Source organism: Rissa tridactyla, chromosome 6 (assembly GCF_028500815.1).
Source record: "Rissa tridactyla isolate bRisTri1 chromosome 6, bRisTri1.patW.cur.20221130, whole genome shotgun sequence".
In the NCBI taxonomy this organism is placed as follows: Eukaryota; Metazoa; Chordata; class Aves; order Charadriiformes; family Laridae; genus Rissa; species Rissa tridactyla.
The window spans coordinates 62,707,836-62,726,929 of NC_071471.1; positions in this window are offsets into that span (position 1 = coordinate 62,707,836).

A 19,094-nucleotide genomic window follows, 5' to 3' on the forward strand; every position below is an offset into this window, starting at 1 on the left:
TACCCCCCCAACACATTAATTCAAAAGGGAGCCTTTTGAAGAAAGAAAATACTTAAGTCAGACAAGTTACAAGATCTACTCTATCAGCAGTGGCTAATTGTGTCAAATCTCATATTGCATGCAGTCGTAGTACACCTACCTGTTAGAGAAACAGCAGAAATTCTTTTTAGTTATCAGTTTTCAAAGCAAACATTTTGCAAATACTTTTTTTCCTAAACAAAACTATAACTCTTATTTTGGACATATTGTACATTACTGAGGGCAGAGACACTTTGCTTCTTGTAATGGGCAATTGCATATCCATGCGCATATATACACACATGTGTGCACATGTAGAAAAACAATCACTGCCCTGGAGAGAGAGAGAGATAAAGAGACGCTACAGAAAGGAAAGTCTTATCATGCCCTGTTTACCAACGGGGAAGCTGTCATAATGAAATTCAGTGACGGACAGGATACCTGCAGTCCAGCTGAAGCACACGACTGCTCACCAGTTAGCCAGCTCAGAACCGACACCGTGCATGGTAGCTATGGAAGCACGACACTCAACACAGGATGACTGCCACACTGCTGCAGCTGCATTATCTATTAAATACTTGAGTGAGACAATTTAACACAAGTTCATGTCTATTCCAGCTATAACAACACCTTAGGGCTCTGGGGTCAGAAACAGCCTTAACCGAGAGCACAGGCGAAGCTGCTAGCAGAGCACAGTATTCAACCCAGCTCTCCTAGATTACAAGCCAGGAGTTTTTAAACCAACATCTGCTTCTTCAAGCTATTGTTTCAACACCACCTTGAACAAACACCAGGAACAGAGACAGCTCGGCCATTTATTTTAGAATATTATATTTATTTTTTTCCTTTTTGTTCTTTCATCACTGCAAGACTCCATGAGGCACTCACCAGGCATCCAGAAGTACTGCTTAATTACTTGCCTCTGATCAGGTGAGCAGCTTGCTCTGCTGAAGGCAAGAGCTCCAGAAGTCACAGGATAAAGTTCCCTTGTGACATTTTGGTTGAAATTTGAAGAACAATGACATCATGCAGGACAGCTAGAGAAGTGAGCTCTGCTGGCACACTCAGTGGCAATTTCAGACTCATTAAGTTTGCAGGGTAAGGATGCAGAACCATTTTTTTTATGTAGTTTTTATGTAGATTTTTCCTGATTTCTTGCAGTAGCTTGAAGCTACTGCAAGATCCTCTCAGATAGCTATACTTGCAAGCAAGGGACTGCTCAGTCATTTTCCCCATTTTTATTTAAGGAGTCAGGCAGTGAAAGAATCTGCAGGCAGTCCTTAGCCCAGGCCTGCAGATGAAATCTCAGGCAAAGCTAAGCCAAGAAGAGAAGTTCTGAGGGACTTAGTACAAATCCCAGTCTGCAGTGCCAATTTTTGCCTTAGAATGACTAGAGGAGGCAGCAATATGGGGCAACACTGCAAAACCCTACAAAGAATATTTAGGGGATTGCACACTAGAGCTGAACCCTCAATGCCGCACAGAGCCACGTTCATCCATACATCTTTTATCTTCAGGTTTAAGTGACAGAACTACATCCTTCAAGCAAGCCAGTGGCACATGTGAGGCAAGAGAGGTAGTAGTGCAGGTCAGACCGCCTGCGTAGTCACTGTGTCTCATTGTACAGTTTGTTCCCTGCTTCACTGTTCTCTGATTCAAGCAGCTATTTGTCAGCCCACTCACATGGGCCTTCCTTCAGTAAGGTACTAAAGCACATGATTATCACTATTTTAAAGCCAAGTACAATGAAAGCGATGAACTGCATCTGTACTTAATATTAGACTTTCTTTTGGCAAAATCAAGGCTAGATAAGCCATCCATGAAACACACATAACCCTGATGAAACATCTGCTTGCTCTCTCAGGTTTCTCTGCTCATTCTCTAATGCCAAACTCACCAAGATCAATCATTCTTTGCCCAGTAAAACCCAACCCTCGAGCCCACACTGCTCCTGACACTCCCAGCCTGAAGCACATGGTGAAGACATTAGTCTCTGCCTGTTCCATTCCCTCCTGCCACTAACATCAGAGACGAAATTAGCTTTAGCAGACAGAGCAATTCTTACTTCAGTCAGGGAAAGCTTGGCATTATGTTTTCCCATCTCTGTTATTAGCAAACCCTAAAGAAAAGTCACTACCGATGGATCTGAACAGCTACCTAACTTTATTATACCACATATCACCTAAACAACTTGTTTTCTCAGGGTCTGACTTGCATAGTCACTTAAGGAAACCGGGGCAGGGTGAGGAGGGTCTGGAGGGAGAAAAAACCCTTTCTGCCTACTACTTAAGTCATGAATAATAACAGAGAACAAGAGACATCCATTTTCAGTGTAGAATCCGATCCCCAGGGGCCAACTATCTCCTTACTTCCCCCTTCCCTATCCCACCATAAACTTCATACTGGCAAAGTACAGTTTCATCAAAAAGCAAAACAATTCATAAGAAAGAAAGTCTTTGAAATCTATATGCTGAAGTGAAGCAGGAAAATGCCTTGTTGTCATAATGTTTGACTAAGAAAACCATTTTAAAATGCTCACTTCAAACGTAATGATAAGTTTGCCCACAAAGACAACGACAAAGTTTCAAAATTGATAGCTTAATTGTTCCATTTTGCAAAGCAAAGATTTTTTATTTTTTTTTTTTTTCAGATTACTGCATTATCCTAGTTCATGATGGATATGGCAATTCAAGAGAGGTACAATTTCCACACAGAAAAAAAAATTCTGATTTTTACTCCTGCGTCCACGGCTGTGACTAGACAAGGCCGGACAGGGTTTGTATGGGAGAACATAACTGTTTTCCTTCCCGCAGTTTGTTGGGAAAGAGTGGCAGCTACTGAGCCTCACACATCTCTCACCTGCAGGGAAAGGCAGCTCTCCACCCATCTCAGGGAGAGGGAGAAACTAATGCACAGCTGTTTTTTCTAGTTCCCCAAGACAAGGTATTAGCTATTATTTGACATTCACACTGAGACAAAAGGGTGCTCCATCCCTTAGATAACAACCTCACTTTTCTGTCTTTTCCTCTGTTTCAGTGGCTGATTATACTACCCAAGATGGGTTCAACACTTCAGCTTCTACTGAGTCATTTTACTTTTCCTTGTTTCCCTGCTAAGGGATTTTCTTCTCACTTAAGACAAATATAAGCCTCTGCTTGCATGTAGTCCCATTTTCACGGGAGGAGAAAAGGGGGAAACAGGAAAGAGAAGAAGTGCTTGCAGAAGTCATCTCTAAGGAAATCAATGCGGGCAATGCTTCATCTCCTCTCCAATCCCATCATATTGTGTCCCAAGTGTCTCACTTAAACTATAACTAACAAGTAACAACAAAAAAAACCCCAATCGTAAAGCAAGGCCTCCAGCAGCATTTCTGCTGTGGCATCAGGTGGCAAAGTTCATAGGCCCCTGTGGCTATCCCTAAGACTCCAGAAGAAGACACAATCTCCCCTTTCTAATTTATTTCTTGCCAGACAAGGCCTCAGGCCTGTATTCAAATTTTGTACTCTAGATTTACACGCAGAGATAAAATCCCACCAATTCCAGAGGCAGTTGCTTCATTAGAAACTGAATGAAAACAACCATGTCAGCAGCGGGGAGCATTTCTGACTAAACCAAGTTACTACACAAAATACATGGAGACAGGTCAGCTACGTGGAAAAAGTGGTTTTGACAAGAAAAACATGATTCCTGATTCTGACACTAAAAGAGATGGAGCACTTTCCTCATGGCAAAACATTAGCTAAGGGATCACAAGAGCTTGGTTCAAATCCTGGGTGCATTTTCTTAATGTAAGGGTCTCTCCAAATTGTTATCACGGAAATTTTGTGAAAATGCATGCACATTTTCTTAGCTTGGCTCATTGTCTTGGTTGGTCTGGAGGGAACTGGAAGATGTACTGCAAGACACAACAGGAAACATTGCCAAGATAACAAAAAATAAAAGGAAGATGCGTGCATGCTAGAAAGGTTTTGGTTTGCAAGACAAGTTGCAGGATATGATTCAGTCAACGACAATAAACAATAGCTGCATTCTCAGACCATCCAAGTGAAATATTCACTCTGAGTTCTCACATGATGTGTTAAAAGAGTTACACCAGAAGCTGGCTGTCAGCACCTGGATGATTTATTCAGTTCAGCATAAGCTTCTGCACCAGAGAGCTCCACTCTAGTCCAGTCCATAGCAGATCCGGATTCAGTTCTTACACCACCATGAGAGCACCGTGCAGACTTCAGTGATTTCTATCCTCCAACCTTTTGTTTATAGACTAGGGTAATACTCCTATTTCCCCACAGGGAATAATACCACTTGCAAATGTTGTACACTGACCTGAATTTTCTCTGGAAGAGATAGGATAGAAATAAGCATAAAAATAGAGTTAATCCACCTTATAGCAAGTTTGCCAGGAGACCAGACAGCCCTCTGGGGCCCTGAGCAATAGGATCAGCTGTGGTTTTAATGTTGGTGGTCATCATGAGATAGCAAGACCCTCCCTGCTCCATCATCTCTGGTTTTCTCTTGGCAGGCAGAAGAAAGGAGAAATAAGTTCAGGGAGGTGTTCAGAAGGAAGGGATACTCTTTCTGGGGCGTAGCACCTCACAAGGCCACCCATGCTCCAGGAAGATGGTCCTCAGACCTCGCTGCAACTGCCAAAGAGGACTTTAGTTATATTAAACTTGCCCCACAAATTCTCCACTAAATACTTACCTCATTTTTGTGCCATGTAAGTGTGTGGGAGGACTTCATTTTAAAATTAAACAAGTTTCTGCCTTGATGTGCAAGAAACATGGACACAGAAGACTGTTCTTGCTCACTAGTCTTAAGGCTTTTCAATGTGCAATGCAAAGGCAAGTTAGATCTTCAGCAATAGCAGCTAACGAACTGATCAGCTGAACAATTATTTACTGTTATTAAAAAAGGGTTGTCACTATGGCAACAGGAGCATCTACCAGATTTGATTTCTCCAAGACACAGAATGCCTCTTTGGAGCACACAGGAGACTGACAAGCTATCAGAGGATCTCCTAGGAAATATTTTCAATTGTTTTCCATTGCAGAAAGTTCTTCCACATGCCAGCCACTGTTTTAATTGACTTCATGAACACCCCTCCACTACTCAAAAAGAGGGAGGGGCAAAGAAAAGTTAATGCCTAGATTAATAAGGCCATAACAAGACTTGTAGCACCTGTGGGACCATATCCCAGGTGAAAGAAGTTTGTGCCACTTTTTAGGGCTCAGATCCACTTTCAAGTTGCAACTCAGCTTCCTTTTAGCTCACATCACCCCTTAGAGGTCAGGGCTCCAACCCCAGACACCGCACCCTCCTAAGGGCTGAAACTCTTGCTTTTAGTAATTCCAGTTAATTATGCAACACCAGGGAAAGCTCTTCCAATACAGTCAAGGGGCCAAAACAGGTAGCAGAATAAGCGGCAGTGTTAAAAGAAATGCTGATGTGTTTTTTATGCAGAAATACACTTTTATATGACAAATGGCATGGACTGATGGGAGAGTGCCTGCAAGAAAAGTGATTCTGTCTCTATTTGCACGTTTCCATCTCCTCCTTGTGCTGAATACAAGGAGCCTGTGGATGTAAAGCTGACCATATTAGTTTATTGACCAGACTGATCTAAACCCCCCAAAAAGTTAGTTCTTGGATCAGCTATCTGTTTGACCCTCCCTGAGGCCACATGTTTCTTTCTGTTGCAAGGAACTAGATCATAGTATGGAAGCAACCCAAAGTTATATTGAATAAAGTCTGACAAAGTCATGCCCTAATATCTACACGCAGGCACCTGAAGTTACAGATACACCTTAGGTCACTATGACATTTTTTCAAACGCACATTGGCCAGGAATAATAACCCTGAGACACTTCACCATTTTACAGTTGTGGCAGCTTTGATCACAGAACCACTAACTTTGAAACTATGTTCTGGAGTATTGCAGGAGCAAAAGTCTGCAGCAGTTCCTCAAGAACCAGCTGACATTTTCTATTGACAACATGGGAGCCAAGAGACTTCAATATTCATTTCTAAAAGTACTTAAAACACAATTTCTGGTTTAGCATTATGAGAGGACTAAATATACATTAAGACACTTTGTCACAAACAGAAAAATGCATGCAGCCACATCTCCTGTGTTTGCCTCCAAGTTTACTATTTGAAGCCCACAGGAACTTGGTCTAAAGTCCCTTAAGAAAACCGACTATTTTACAACAGTGCTAGAAGTTAAGCAAAGCCCAAGAAGAATCGAGGCCTTCCTGGGATCCTTGGGATCAGCACATTTGAGAGTGGTCAACAGTAAACCAGATTAGCAACTCAACCCCCGTACTGTGCCTAGAAACAAGTAGTATTCCACAGAAAGAGGGGCCTGAAAAATAATGTGTCTAAGGTAGAACATAAAGGGAAAGAGTTCCCAACTTATTTTCCCTGTCATAATGCTCGGGGCCAGACACTAGTGGCCTAGAGTTGTATCATTTGGGCTGACATACCGAATGGCCCATTATTTATGACTTCTATCATAGTACATATATCTGTAACCTAGTATTTCCGATGGCAATTCTGCTCTACCATTCAGAAAAAAGCCAAAGCACCAAAAAAAACAACAACAAAAAAAGAGACATTATGAGCCTCATAAAAATGTTCTGATTCAAGGAGAGAGCAGATATTCAGACTCCATCCCCTCCAACTCTGCCCCAATAACAATTTTACTGAGGATGGAGAACAGAAGAAACATTTTTCTCCTATTAAGTAAGGAGAAACAAGTAACAGAAGTCACTTCTTAAAAGCACCCGTTTAAAATTCTTTAACTTTTTAGCTTTCCTCAGAACCCATCCAGAAGTTTAAGGATCATAGAATCATTTTAGTTGGAAGAGACCTTTAAGATCATCAAGTCCAACTGTTAACCTAGCCATGCCAAGTTACCACTAAATCATCTCCCTCAGCCCTACATTCCAAACAGCTTTTAAATATCTCCAGAATGGCAACTCCATCAGGGGGAAGAACTAGCCGTGCCTGCAGCGAGCTCCTAACACAAACTTGTGAGGCTACACTGCTGACCAAGACCAAAACAGACCTTAAGAGCTCTGGAGCACTAACCCAAGCATGGTTCTCCTTATCCCTTCTGAAGAAATGCCTTCTTACCTGACTTGCCTACCTCATGGGACAATATTAAAACATCGTGCAGACTCTTTCTTGCAACCTGCTGCTGTTTTCACAGACGAGGGAAAGGAAGAAGGGACAGCTCAGTGCAATGCTATCTGTGCAAGTGTATGTCAGTCCCATTTGTATCCTGCTGGGAAATGTGGATGTACCTTCCCAAATTTGACCCCAAGGCCTAGCCACAACCTTGTTTATCTTTCTCCTTCTGACAGCTCTACTTAAAAGATAGTTTCATGTTAAGAAAATGGAACACACGTGGAAAGAAAAGCAGCCTCTATCACCTCTGCTCTACAGACTCCCAGGGTCTCCCATGCTGTACAGAAGCACTCCTGCTCCCACAGTTTGCCCAGTAGACACAGCAGCAGGCAGCTACCTTTGCAAGTCAATTCTTGGAAGCAGGATAAATGACCTCAAGGCTTGTATGCTCTGCCTAGCTTCCAACTCTGCAGTTGCTTTTGTTGTGACAGGATGGGGAGAAAAAAGTTTGTTGTTTTGTTTTGTTGTTTTGGCTTTTTAAATTCAATTTATTCAGCCAAACAAGCTAAGAGACATTCAGGTTTAGGAGGCAAAGTGTTCCTTCTTGGGCAAAAGGATGTTGAAGTTACCAACTTTCCTCTAGAAATTATGTAAAGAGGAATTCAGGGAGTAATATAAATAGACAGAAACCATTCCAGCTCAGGAAGTTCCCTGGGCTGAAAGACAGAGGACAGGAGAGCACTCAAGGCAAATCACTACCCTTCCCTAAGCATTTGCTTAGGCCTCTGCTAGAGTCAGAGTATAGTGCTAGAGGGACCCTTAATATGGCCATGATTAATCAGGGCCTCGGACAACAGATTTGACACAGCTCAGTGAAGTTAGCTTGAACTTGTCCATGTGAGAAGTCCTAAATTATGGACAAAACAGGTGTCGCTTCACCAGCTGACACTAGTAATGAGATTCCAGAAGCTGATGATCTCACAGAAATCTTCGTTCCAATGGCATGTCATCTTAGGAGCTCAGCAGCCCCGTGTTTGGAGGATTATAGTGAAGCAAGAGAGGAGCAGTGGAGCCAAAAACCACTGTCCTTCCTTCTCACTGGTCACCTGCAGCAGGCCCACTACTCAAACAGCTGAAATTGAGATGTCTCCCCAGAGCGGGATTTTTGCATGTAGACGCTATCAACCCTGCCCTCCCTTCCTTACAACTAACAAACCCTTTAGACCCAAGGCTGTTAGGCTATGTGATTAAAGGCCCATCAAAGTGAACACAGGCTGACTGGGTATCAGAAGCAGCCCAGTAACCTCACCAGTCAGAGCTGGAACACACCAAGCAGCACACAGTTTCTCTGAAGACAATGGGAAACAATTAGATTGGGGTCCTTGTGAGAAACCCACAAAGATGAGCCAAGAAAAGAGGCTCTCCCTTGAGAGTCCTGCAGATTGAAGGGAGTCATTGAAGAGGGGGGAGAACTTTTCATAGGAGGCTAGGTGAAGTGCATTTTGGGGTTGTGCAAAACTTCTAATGGAGTGTTCAGGTGAAGGACTTTGGAATCTACCCAGGAGAAACAGGATATGAGCAAGTGAGCTATGAGGAAAGCTTCAGGTGGGAATTTATATCTTCTTAAACATTACAGAAAACAACTTCGGGTTGCTCTGGGATCAGCAGAGCTTATTTTAATTCCTTTCAGTAGGAAAATTCTAGCAGAAAACAGACCGAATTTTTGATTGGAGAGTAGTCAAAGTGGAAAAAGTAAATAAAATAATCAAATGTCACAGCCTGACTTAAATCACTGGGGATACAAAGATACTTGTTTTGTAGAAGCACCGTTATACACTTTGGTCTAGGCTTTCAGAGTTATTTACTCCAAGTCACTTCTTTACATGCAATCAAGTAATAATTAAATCTCGGTACTCTATGCACAATGCAAGCGCCTTACAATTTTCTGCATGCATAATTAAAGTTATTTATAGACAAAAATGGCAGCTTTGGATAAGAATGCAGTGTTTCAGCATTAAGTTTAATATCAGCAGGCAGGAGAGTAATTAGTTAATGGGCATGCAGAGTTTTTCTTAAAGGGCGAAAGCATTCATTACTATTTCTTCTATTTTAAATTGCTCTAATAGACAGATTCCTCCCAGAGATTTAGTTCAGTTCAGGTATTGTTTTATACAATTGAAATTCAGGCTTAAAAATCAGCCATCACCCAGGGAATTGGTAATGACTATTATTCCTGGTGTGTGGGTTTTTTTTTTTTCCTTGAGAAGTAAATCCCATACTCTTGAGGAGTAACTCACAAAAGGCATTAGCAATTCTGCACTGTACTTATCAGCAAATGCACTAATTTGCTTAATTCATCCACCATTTCCAAAGCAGGTCTTTCTTAAAGCGTCCCTGACCATCCCACAAGTGCTTATATGAGTGTCTTTAATACACACTACAGGATATGTTTTTTTTGTCTCAGCAATTTACAGGATTGACCAAGTTCAGAGAAAGGTTACTCAAAAAAAAAAAAAAAAAGAAAAAAATCAGCTTCATGCAGAGTCAGAGCACACAGATTGGAAGCAAAGCTTCAGACAGGTCATGGAGTAACAATAAGGGAGTTGCACTCTTCAATTTCAGCACTGTGGAGTCTATCCGCTATTTCACCCAGGCAAGGCGCGCTTGACAGAAGCCATTTCTTGTATGGGAAACTTCCATTAAAGCCACACACATAGCAGAAATTATACGGTGACAATCCAAGGCCAGCAGGAAGAAACAGAGGTCTTTCCAGATAGGCACAAACAGGAAAACCTCCCACGAGGAGTAATGTCTTCACAACACTTTAGGCAAAAACAGAGCTGCTGGCATTATGATTTTGGAGTTACTCTAAATTTCATTACGTCTGGCTTGTTTCCTGGCATCCCCAGTGAGCAGCAGCTCCATAGGCTAAGCCTCAGCAGCATTAGTCAGTAGCAAGGCTGTACTTGTCACCCAGCACCATCTTGTAGCTCAAGCTTCCATGCCACAGGACCAAGCCCACCACCAAACAGGAGCTCTGAGGCTGCAGAGACCACATGTGGCACGAATTGGTGCCCATAAACTGTCTGATATCCCAGAGACAAAGCTCTGCCCCTCACCCCTCTAATTCCCTCCCTTTACCAAGGTCACTGTTACCACAAAAAGAAGAGCCTCTGAGATACATCACCCCCTGCCATGCAATGAGCTTTGTTTGGGAGCAGCCCAGATGATCCCTGCTGGGACATTCAAGCTCCCACTCTGCCCCCAGCTGACTGTTCTTACAAAGAGATGATGCTGATTTCCAGAACCATGGCCACATTTAGAGTACAAAATGCTTTCAATGGACTAGCTGCAGCATTCAAAGGGGGAAGGTATAGTAGTAATGCTAGTAATCCAGCTGCCAGAAAGAACTATTCCCACCAGCAGAGCAAGAAAGGAGCTGTGCAAGACAAGCTGTTATATCTATTATCCACGTTTTGCATCACTACCAGCCTTCCTTGTACATACATACAAACTCAAGCCTTTGTTTTCTCCTTCCGAGGCTATTAAGTGTTCCCTGCACCATTTCCCATGCAAGAGTCTATTAAGGTGTATAAACAGATATTGATTCATACTTGCTGAAGACTTCACCACTGTCACCCAATTATTGTTTGTACTAATTAAAATACTGTATGCAGAGAGTCAACACTGTAAGCGACACTAGATTGAAAGCATCTAAGCAATTCATCATATTGCTAAAATATGCAGGCATGTTTCTCAGCACCAGAACATCTCCTTTCTAATTTAGGAACAAATTAGGTATTGCTGCAAGTTTGTGACTCAAAGGTAATTGCAAGACACTTTTCCTGGCTTCTTGTGTTTTCAATTTGTGATTGCTGCAAGTTTAATGGTGGCTGTAATTCTCTGTGCCACCCCAGAAGTCCCCAAGGGGCAGGCCACAATGCCAGTTTCTGAGAAGTAAACCATTACACTTGCTTGCTATAAAGATCAGGATGTAGAATAAATGTGAAATAGAATTTAATTAAGAACTCTTTCGCCAAGAACCATTTCCTCCAGGACATTATTCGGAAAGTCTGAGTGTTTTGATGAAAAACAGTGAAGACCAATCCCCTGGCCAGTTAGCAAGGGCTACTTCTCATGAGGATTACTTTCTTAAAAATTAAGAAACCCCATTAATTGTGTAGTCACTGTAGCTTAGGCTGAAACACAAAGTTTATCAAGTTTCTTAGTGTTGAGTCACATTGTTAGTTCGCAACAGACGAGTACCTAAATTCCCTATGAGGTAGGTTAGAATAAAGAAAGACAAATAGGCCTTTCAGAACATAGTCCATTGTCCAACTTCTCAAACTGAAGGCAAGAAAAAAAAAATATCCAAGTAGTTTGTTTTGGTTTTTGTGGGTTTGGGGGGCAGGCAAGAGGGGAGGGGGTGCGCTAAAAGGTCTACCTGTAGTAGCCTTGAGCAGCTGTTTCCAGTCCCTTGAGGGGAAGAAAATCCTCTAATTTGTGATAGATTGAGACCAATTAGAGAACAGCAGAAGCAAGACTGCAAGTAAGATCTTGATGCTGAGTTTACATCTGTAACACACGTAGGTAGGATCAGAGTATAGCTGACGCTACTGAAGCCTATTGCAGTTAAAGACAATGAAGACCTTCACCAGAACTCAGCTAGTCCATGCAAGAAACTGCTACACCCAGCAGAGCTCCATCAGCCCAGACCACAATTCAGAATTTCCAATTGTAACCTTGTACTGAATGCCCAGACCTCAACTCTCAGTTTCTGGTAAATGGGAGGAGCTCACGCACACAATCCCTGAAGATTCCCCACACTGAATGCCTTCAGCTTTGAAGCAAGCCAGCACAGAAAGTATTGGAAGCACCTGGGAAGGGATCAGTCCCCACTGCCTGCACGTTCTGCTGAATCAGCAACACTCGGTGCTGCACCCAGAAGCCACCCAGCTGTCACGGTTGCTGGCTGATCATCTCTCCACAGACATAGAGCTGCATTGTCAGGAATAATTGAAGTATTTTAAGTGACATGCCTGACCACCACAGCAAAAGCTTCATGCACTTAATGGTGCCAAGGTATTAGGAGAGAGAACTCCAGATCACCTTCCAGCAAGTACTTTAGTGACTCTCCTTCATCTTATCCCTGCCTACACAACTCTTCCTCCAGCCTAAAATTCTTTAATTTCTTTAAAGTACATAACTCCCTTAAATACACAGTAAGGTTTTGTTGTACATTAAAAAGCACATGTCCCAGGGCCCTGGCATCAGAGTATCTGAATAATTATAGATCACTTGTGACCCAGATGAAAGAGACTAAAAGATGAACAAGAAAAAATGCTCTTGAAGTCAAGGCAAACACATTTACAGAGCAGAAAACAAGAGGGGAAAACGGAGCCCCCAGCAGAGGAATACAACAGAATTATACATCAAAGACCCCATCAGCACAGGCAGAGCATGAACATCACTGACAACACCACCACACGCTGCCTCCCAGCTATAATCAAATCCCCTGAAGTATGCTCGAGTACAAATAGATTCTGCGTCTCCTCAAAACACAATCAGTTGCAACAAAGCTTAAGGGTCCCAGAGACACACAAATATGAAACCCAAATTTGGGCCTTGATGTTATACAAGAGTAATGCCAGATGAGAAAAATAGAGTACTGGAGAGCCCAGAACTAGGGAAAGAAGAGTAGTGAGGGCATGCTATTTTAAAAGAGAGGGAAAAAAAAAACAAACACCAACAACAAATTGTTATAGAATGTATTAACCTGTTCTAAAGCCTATTCTCACCTTTCTTCACCCCAAATTTCACATCAGCTCAGCAGAGCTCTCTCACAAGTCACTCCATGGTCTTCACCTATCAGGGTATGCATCCAAAATACAGCACCTTTATGTAAGGGTGAAGAAATTAATCAGAGTTCTTCTGCATGAGGGCTCCAACAGCTTGCAGGCAAGAGGCACCTTTGCTTTCAGCACCTTGTGCAGGAAGTCTCCCACAATGAAGACTACTGCTCAAGACAGAAATAACCTTACACAGCAATGCCGTCCCTGAGAATTCACAAAAAAATTGAGGGAGCTGACATACTTCCTAACATCAAGGCAATGAAGATGACATGTGTTTGTGCTGTTCCAGACAGACTTGCAGGCTTCACTTCTCTTTGGAATGGCCTGAACGCTGCAGAAATACATATTGCTCCAAGAATAGTCCCCCACAGCTGGATGGCAAGACATCTGGGAGGACTTCTCCCCCAGCAGCTCCATACTCGGCCTCCTTGTCCATACTTAAACATCTGCCAAGCTTCCCGCTCAAGCCCAACAGCCACATCCACATGCATCCAGTCCTTCATGCAACACTTTTTTATAAGCATTGCTGAGTATTTACCTATTTGCTCAACTTTGCAAAGTTCGCTTGCTGAATAAGGTCTTCACCTAGTCAAAGACCATTACTCACACAGCGGTGTTTGTTAGAAACCAAAACAACGTATTATTCATACCGAGTTCTTCTGTTCAGCCTCACCCCTCCAACACCTCATTTTTCCTATTTAGCCTAGCACAGCATTTTCCTGAAATTGGGCATAAGGCTGACATTTTTTACAATTTACTTCTTTTCGAGGCCACTCAATACATACTAGATTAAAAGCAGCCCTACCGCATACACACAAAAAAATGGCCTTATTTCCCTTCACTCTTATTGTGTTGCCCTTCCGCTCCTCAAGAGACCCCCACTCCCCAATGGGTAACATGCTCCATTTATCACAGCCTACAGAGACCCCTGTTACAGGGCTTGGCTGTATTTTACAGCACCCCACTATTTAGTCTGCACGTTACAGATGAGTGAGTGAGTATATAATCAATTATACCTAATGTTTAGCATATCTCCTTTCATCTATTAATCACTTGAATAGTCAAATTTCACAAACTTGAAAGAAGTCTATAACATTCTACTAAATAGAAACTTGGAGAGAAGTTTTGTCTCCTCCTATTACATAGTTAAACAAAATCCTCTGGCTACTACCATAACTAACCTGTTGATAATATAAAGGTTTTATTTGGTTATGAAATAATGATTCACAAATCCGTTGACAAGAAAGCAAGCAGTTATTTAACACCCAAGAGGGAAAGGAATTTTGTATTTTGCGCTGTTAATTTTTTCTCTCTATCATACAATAAGCCTTTTATCACTAATAAAGTAATTTGCACTCATTTAGTTCTGCCTTCACTTCTTGAGAAGTGGTTTGTTATATTCTTTGCTCTTCATTACCCGAAACAAGAATAGGTCTCAGTCTGCCAAGTTCAGTGGACAGCATATAACAACTTGGTTCATTTGCCAAGCTCCAGCTCAGAATTCATCCTGTATCTTCCAAAAATCTTATCCCTTCCAAGCAAAGGTTTCAAGCCACAACCGAAGTGCAAGTCTAACAACTGAAACAAGATAAGCTTAAGATGGGAGCAAGACTTACACCCCCGAATAGCACTGCTGCTCCAGCTCTTGCCACAATCCCCAGGTAAACGAGATCTTTAGCACAAGCTTTCTAACGGTTTATTTGCCATTCTGAGAGAATAAAAGGATGTGGGATAGGTAGAGCTTCCTATGGACACTCCTAGCATGCATTTTGCAGATAAAAAAATTGTTTCCGTGCCTTCATTAAATGTGCTATCTAAAAGAAAGGTCCCTTCCAGCGGCACTGATGCACCATCCTAACAGGAGGATCCGAAAGACCTGATGCTGGATGGTAACCCGCACAGTTTTGGGTAAGGCTCAATCTCCTACACAGTTGCAGAGGCTCAGCACTACACCAGTAACTCTTGATGCAAGTACTCTTACTGGAGCACGTATTTTCCAGGGAAAAGCTTAGAGACCCCTTGAGTCACTGCAGGTTTTAGTCACTATTTTGGAACTACGCAGAGTGGCAGGCAGTCTGCATCTCCTTTCTAACAAGAAAATGCTTGCTTTTTAATAGACTATGAAGAGCACCTGGAGACAAGGATATTTCAGTTACAGAATCTCTTCTATATTAAGACACAAACAAAACAGAATGCTGGAAATCTTGGCCTCATCTACCTTTCAGGCTTGCCTAGAGCTCTGTTATAGGCAGCAACACCTCCTATAAGAGAGAATTAGCCTCCAGGACACGTAATCCAAAGCAAATAGGGCTCCAAAACTGGTACTACAACCTACTGGTGAGGACAGCTTCTGTAAAAATGACTGGTTTAATGAAGGAAGAGAAGAATCAGATTGTCTATATTCATCAGTGTGGGGAGTGTGCATGCGTATGCGGGGTTTTGCCAGTTACCCTTTCGAGCTCCCAAACTAGCCATTTCAAGGAATTTCACTAGCAAGATCTAGCACTCAATTTTTCTCAGGACTAAGTGCAAACTAGCTGTAGTTCACCATCATAACCTAACCAAGACGCCATATTTACACCTAGGCCATTCAGCAATACTTCTCAAACACAGATTACACACATCTCTAGAAGTCAGTAGCTTCTAAGCTACTGGAAGTATTCAGACCTGTGATGTTTTTAAGTACCTAAACTCCAGCCATATCACAATTTTAGTCAAATCCCACCCCAGGATCCTGTAGAACACTTACCTTCAACCAGACCTTGTCCAAAGGGCACCTTCTTCCTTTAAAGACACATAGAACAACACAGTCATTCTTTCACAGCCCAAAACTTAGCTTCTTCCTTCAGATGTTTATCTTCTTCAGTGCATTGGCTTATTAAGCCTGGAACTCAGCTTCACCTGGAACAGGTGGGGGGCTTTATTTTGCAGGTGTGAGCAATGAGCTAATCTGGGAGACCAAGCCACACAAACAATGGGAAATGCATTGTATCAATGTAACATTGATAAAATATGAGTCTTCTTACAGAACTAAGGATGAAGTGCATTGGAAGGTGACCTTAAGTGAAAAGGACTGGGTCAGTCAGTGTTAACACTTGTAGCACTTAAGATGTATGAGTTGGATATAGGTATGCCCTTACCAAGAGGTATAGGATTGACTGGAGGATAGGATTAGATTAAAGGGAAAGAAGTTCCCAGACCACCTGACCTCCCAAAAACTGACTCAAGAAAGCTGTGTATTTTCTTTCCCTGCAGGAAAGATATTCTATGGATGAAGTTAGCAGCTAAGTTAGAGCAATGTGACAATACTGGCTGGAACAATATTGAATACAAGCTGGGATTTACGGGATCGGTATTGACAGCTGGATGGCAGGGGTTAGACTAGGTGATCCAATGATACTTTTGTCCGTAAAGCCCATGCATGAGAGAGAGGAAACAAGCAGCAGGTGGACTGTGATTCAGTTGTGTAAATCCGTATTCTATAGGTTTACTTCCAAGGTTAGCTATTCAAATTTAGCTGCATGCTTTCCTCTTTGGTGCTGTGAATGTGTTTCATAGAAGAAATATTTTGAGTGTCCTTCCAAGTCTACTAAAGGCAACAGAAGCATTTCCACAGATTTTCCTGGGCCTTAGTCCTAAATAAACCATGAGGATTTCTGAGCTGTCTTTTACTTTACCTCTCCTGGGAACCCAAACCCCTTTGAAGATGATTCAGTTTTTCTAGGACCCTGCAACCTCCATGAACTCATGCCCCATCTGCTGCCAGTGAGGTCTCAGGTTAAGGCTCAAGTTCTCCACTGTGCTAGTGACAGCAGGTCTTTTTCTCAGCATCCACTGAGATGTTTTCTTTCTCATTTATTAGTTTGTCTATAAGCTAAAGTATAGCTCGAGAATTTTAATAATATCAGACTGAACTTGGTTTTGGTTAGGACTGATCTCCACGCATTAGGCACAGAAGATCTTGCCATAGAAATAGAATCCTAAATGCCTCCAAAATATCATTGCCAATCTTTTCTCCTCTAGGCTCAACCCACCCAACTCTGTTTTTCAATTAACTTCCCCTTTAAGTTTCCCCTGTGTTTTCCCCACCTCTTTCTCTCAGCTTCATACACCTTTTCCTTGTGATTATCTAACAGGGTAGTTAAATGTTTCATCTTTGTCTCCTAGCCAGAATTAATTGTTTTATGCTCCACACAGAGTATGTTCTTTGATTAATTAAAACACACACACAGGAAGCTATACGGTAATTTTATTGCTGTTTTCTACTAAATAGCATTTTGTGTTCTGGATATTATCTGGCAAATGTGCAGTTCACTCAAGAACTACAAAACAGAATTGAAAATTAATATAAACTGGTTAATATTGTAGCAAAACTAAGAGCAGTGCCATCGGTTATAAGGAAAGTCATGACACACTACGCATTACTTAAGGAATTTGGCTTTTTTTGGCTGTTATTATTGCTGCAGAATTTAAATACTGTGCATTGTTTTGATGACAAAATAGAAATGCATCAGGTTGTCTACACATTGCTGGAGCTGATGTAGACAATTTAACATTCAATGGATAAATCTAAGTCCTGTGTGCATTGTTATTCTACGTGCAGTGGGTCAAACCATAAATAACTGACCTCAGCGTACCTGAGCCTTGCAGCATTTGAAATACAGCTGAAGACTCAAATCCTTCAGGCTGCGTCTGCTTCTGGGAAAGGCTTATCATAGAGCAGAGGATATCATATTTCACACATTATGATCACTTTTCCTCATGTGGGCAAAAAATGTCTTTTTCTCGTTGGATGTAGAGAGGCCCCACGCTCATCACCTTTAAACCCGACTACTGCAATGCCCTCAGCTGGAAATGCCACAGCTTGCAGCAGGCGTTTCGGGCATGCCAGTGCAATGAAAACAAACCTCTGTGCTCCACAGAGGCTTGTGCTTCCTTTTTCGTGCTTCCTTGCCTTGGGAAGGAACTAGCTTCAACAAGTGTATGATTCATCCTCTGCCTGGTCTTGATCACCCAAGGTCAAGGTCTGCATGGAGTCAGCCCTGCCCTGTGGCTTTCTGGAACCAGCCTTCCTCCAGGGCTGTTTGTTCTGATCACTGCCAGTCTTGTATGCCTTGAAACTCACGCCTGGATAAGGAAAACTGTAGAGTTTTTACAACAAAACTAGTCACAAGAGCCTGATTTTGAAAGTCCATGCATCTTTCAAACTCCAATTTTGGCCCCCAGACAGCAGGCAAAACTAACCCTTAAGCCAAAATCACTGTGAGCCAGAGGCCCAGGTACCAAAAGATGTATGGCTGTGCAAACTCAAGAGTGGGTGCACAGGTACGCAGCTAATTTATTCTGGAAGTACTAAATAGGCATATGTTAAATTCATTGCACCTGGAGTTTGCACCAATTATGAAAATTGAGGTCTTTTTGGTTCGTTTAATCTTCCAGTGGCACTTGCCACTGCTGCTATTAAAACAACATCTAGGATCAATTTGATGCTTTAAATATCATGGACAAATCGTCAGTCACCATTCCTGTCCACACTAGTTTTCCAAATGGTATCAAAAAAAATTTCCCTTTTATTTTCCCAGTAAAGTGTGAAATTGTTTTGAAAAGTAATTAGCACATTGTTCAGCAAGTGAGAGATAGTATAGCAACTGACATCACAAAAATCCCAGCAGTCCACAAGAGAACGGATTTTTGAAAAAAAATGCCTAAATCTTCATAAGGTCTTGAGCCCGAAGAGGCTGAGAAAATTACCACAGAGATTTAGTGTGAGGTCCCATTAAAGTATTGAGTCATATGCAGGAATCTACTGTAATTACATCAAAAACAAAGATTATCTTTCTTTGCTATGAAATGATAATAAAAACCCTGTGGTGAGAAAAATACCCAGTCTAACTCTCATGTACCTGTAATTTTCCCCTTCTTTGAAAATAAGAGAAAGAGCAGAGACGCTTCCAACAGCTGCAGGCAGAAAACAAGCAAACTTGTGTTTCTCCACCCTGCTAACAGAGGGGCCATCGGGTGGGTTTGGACCAAAGAGATCGCTCTTAAACATCTGAGGAAAGCCGTGCAGATGACTGTCTGGTGCTGGGCAAG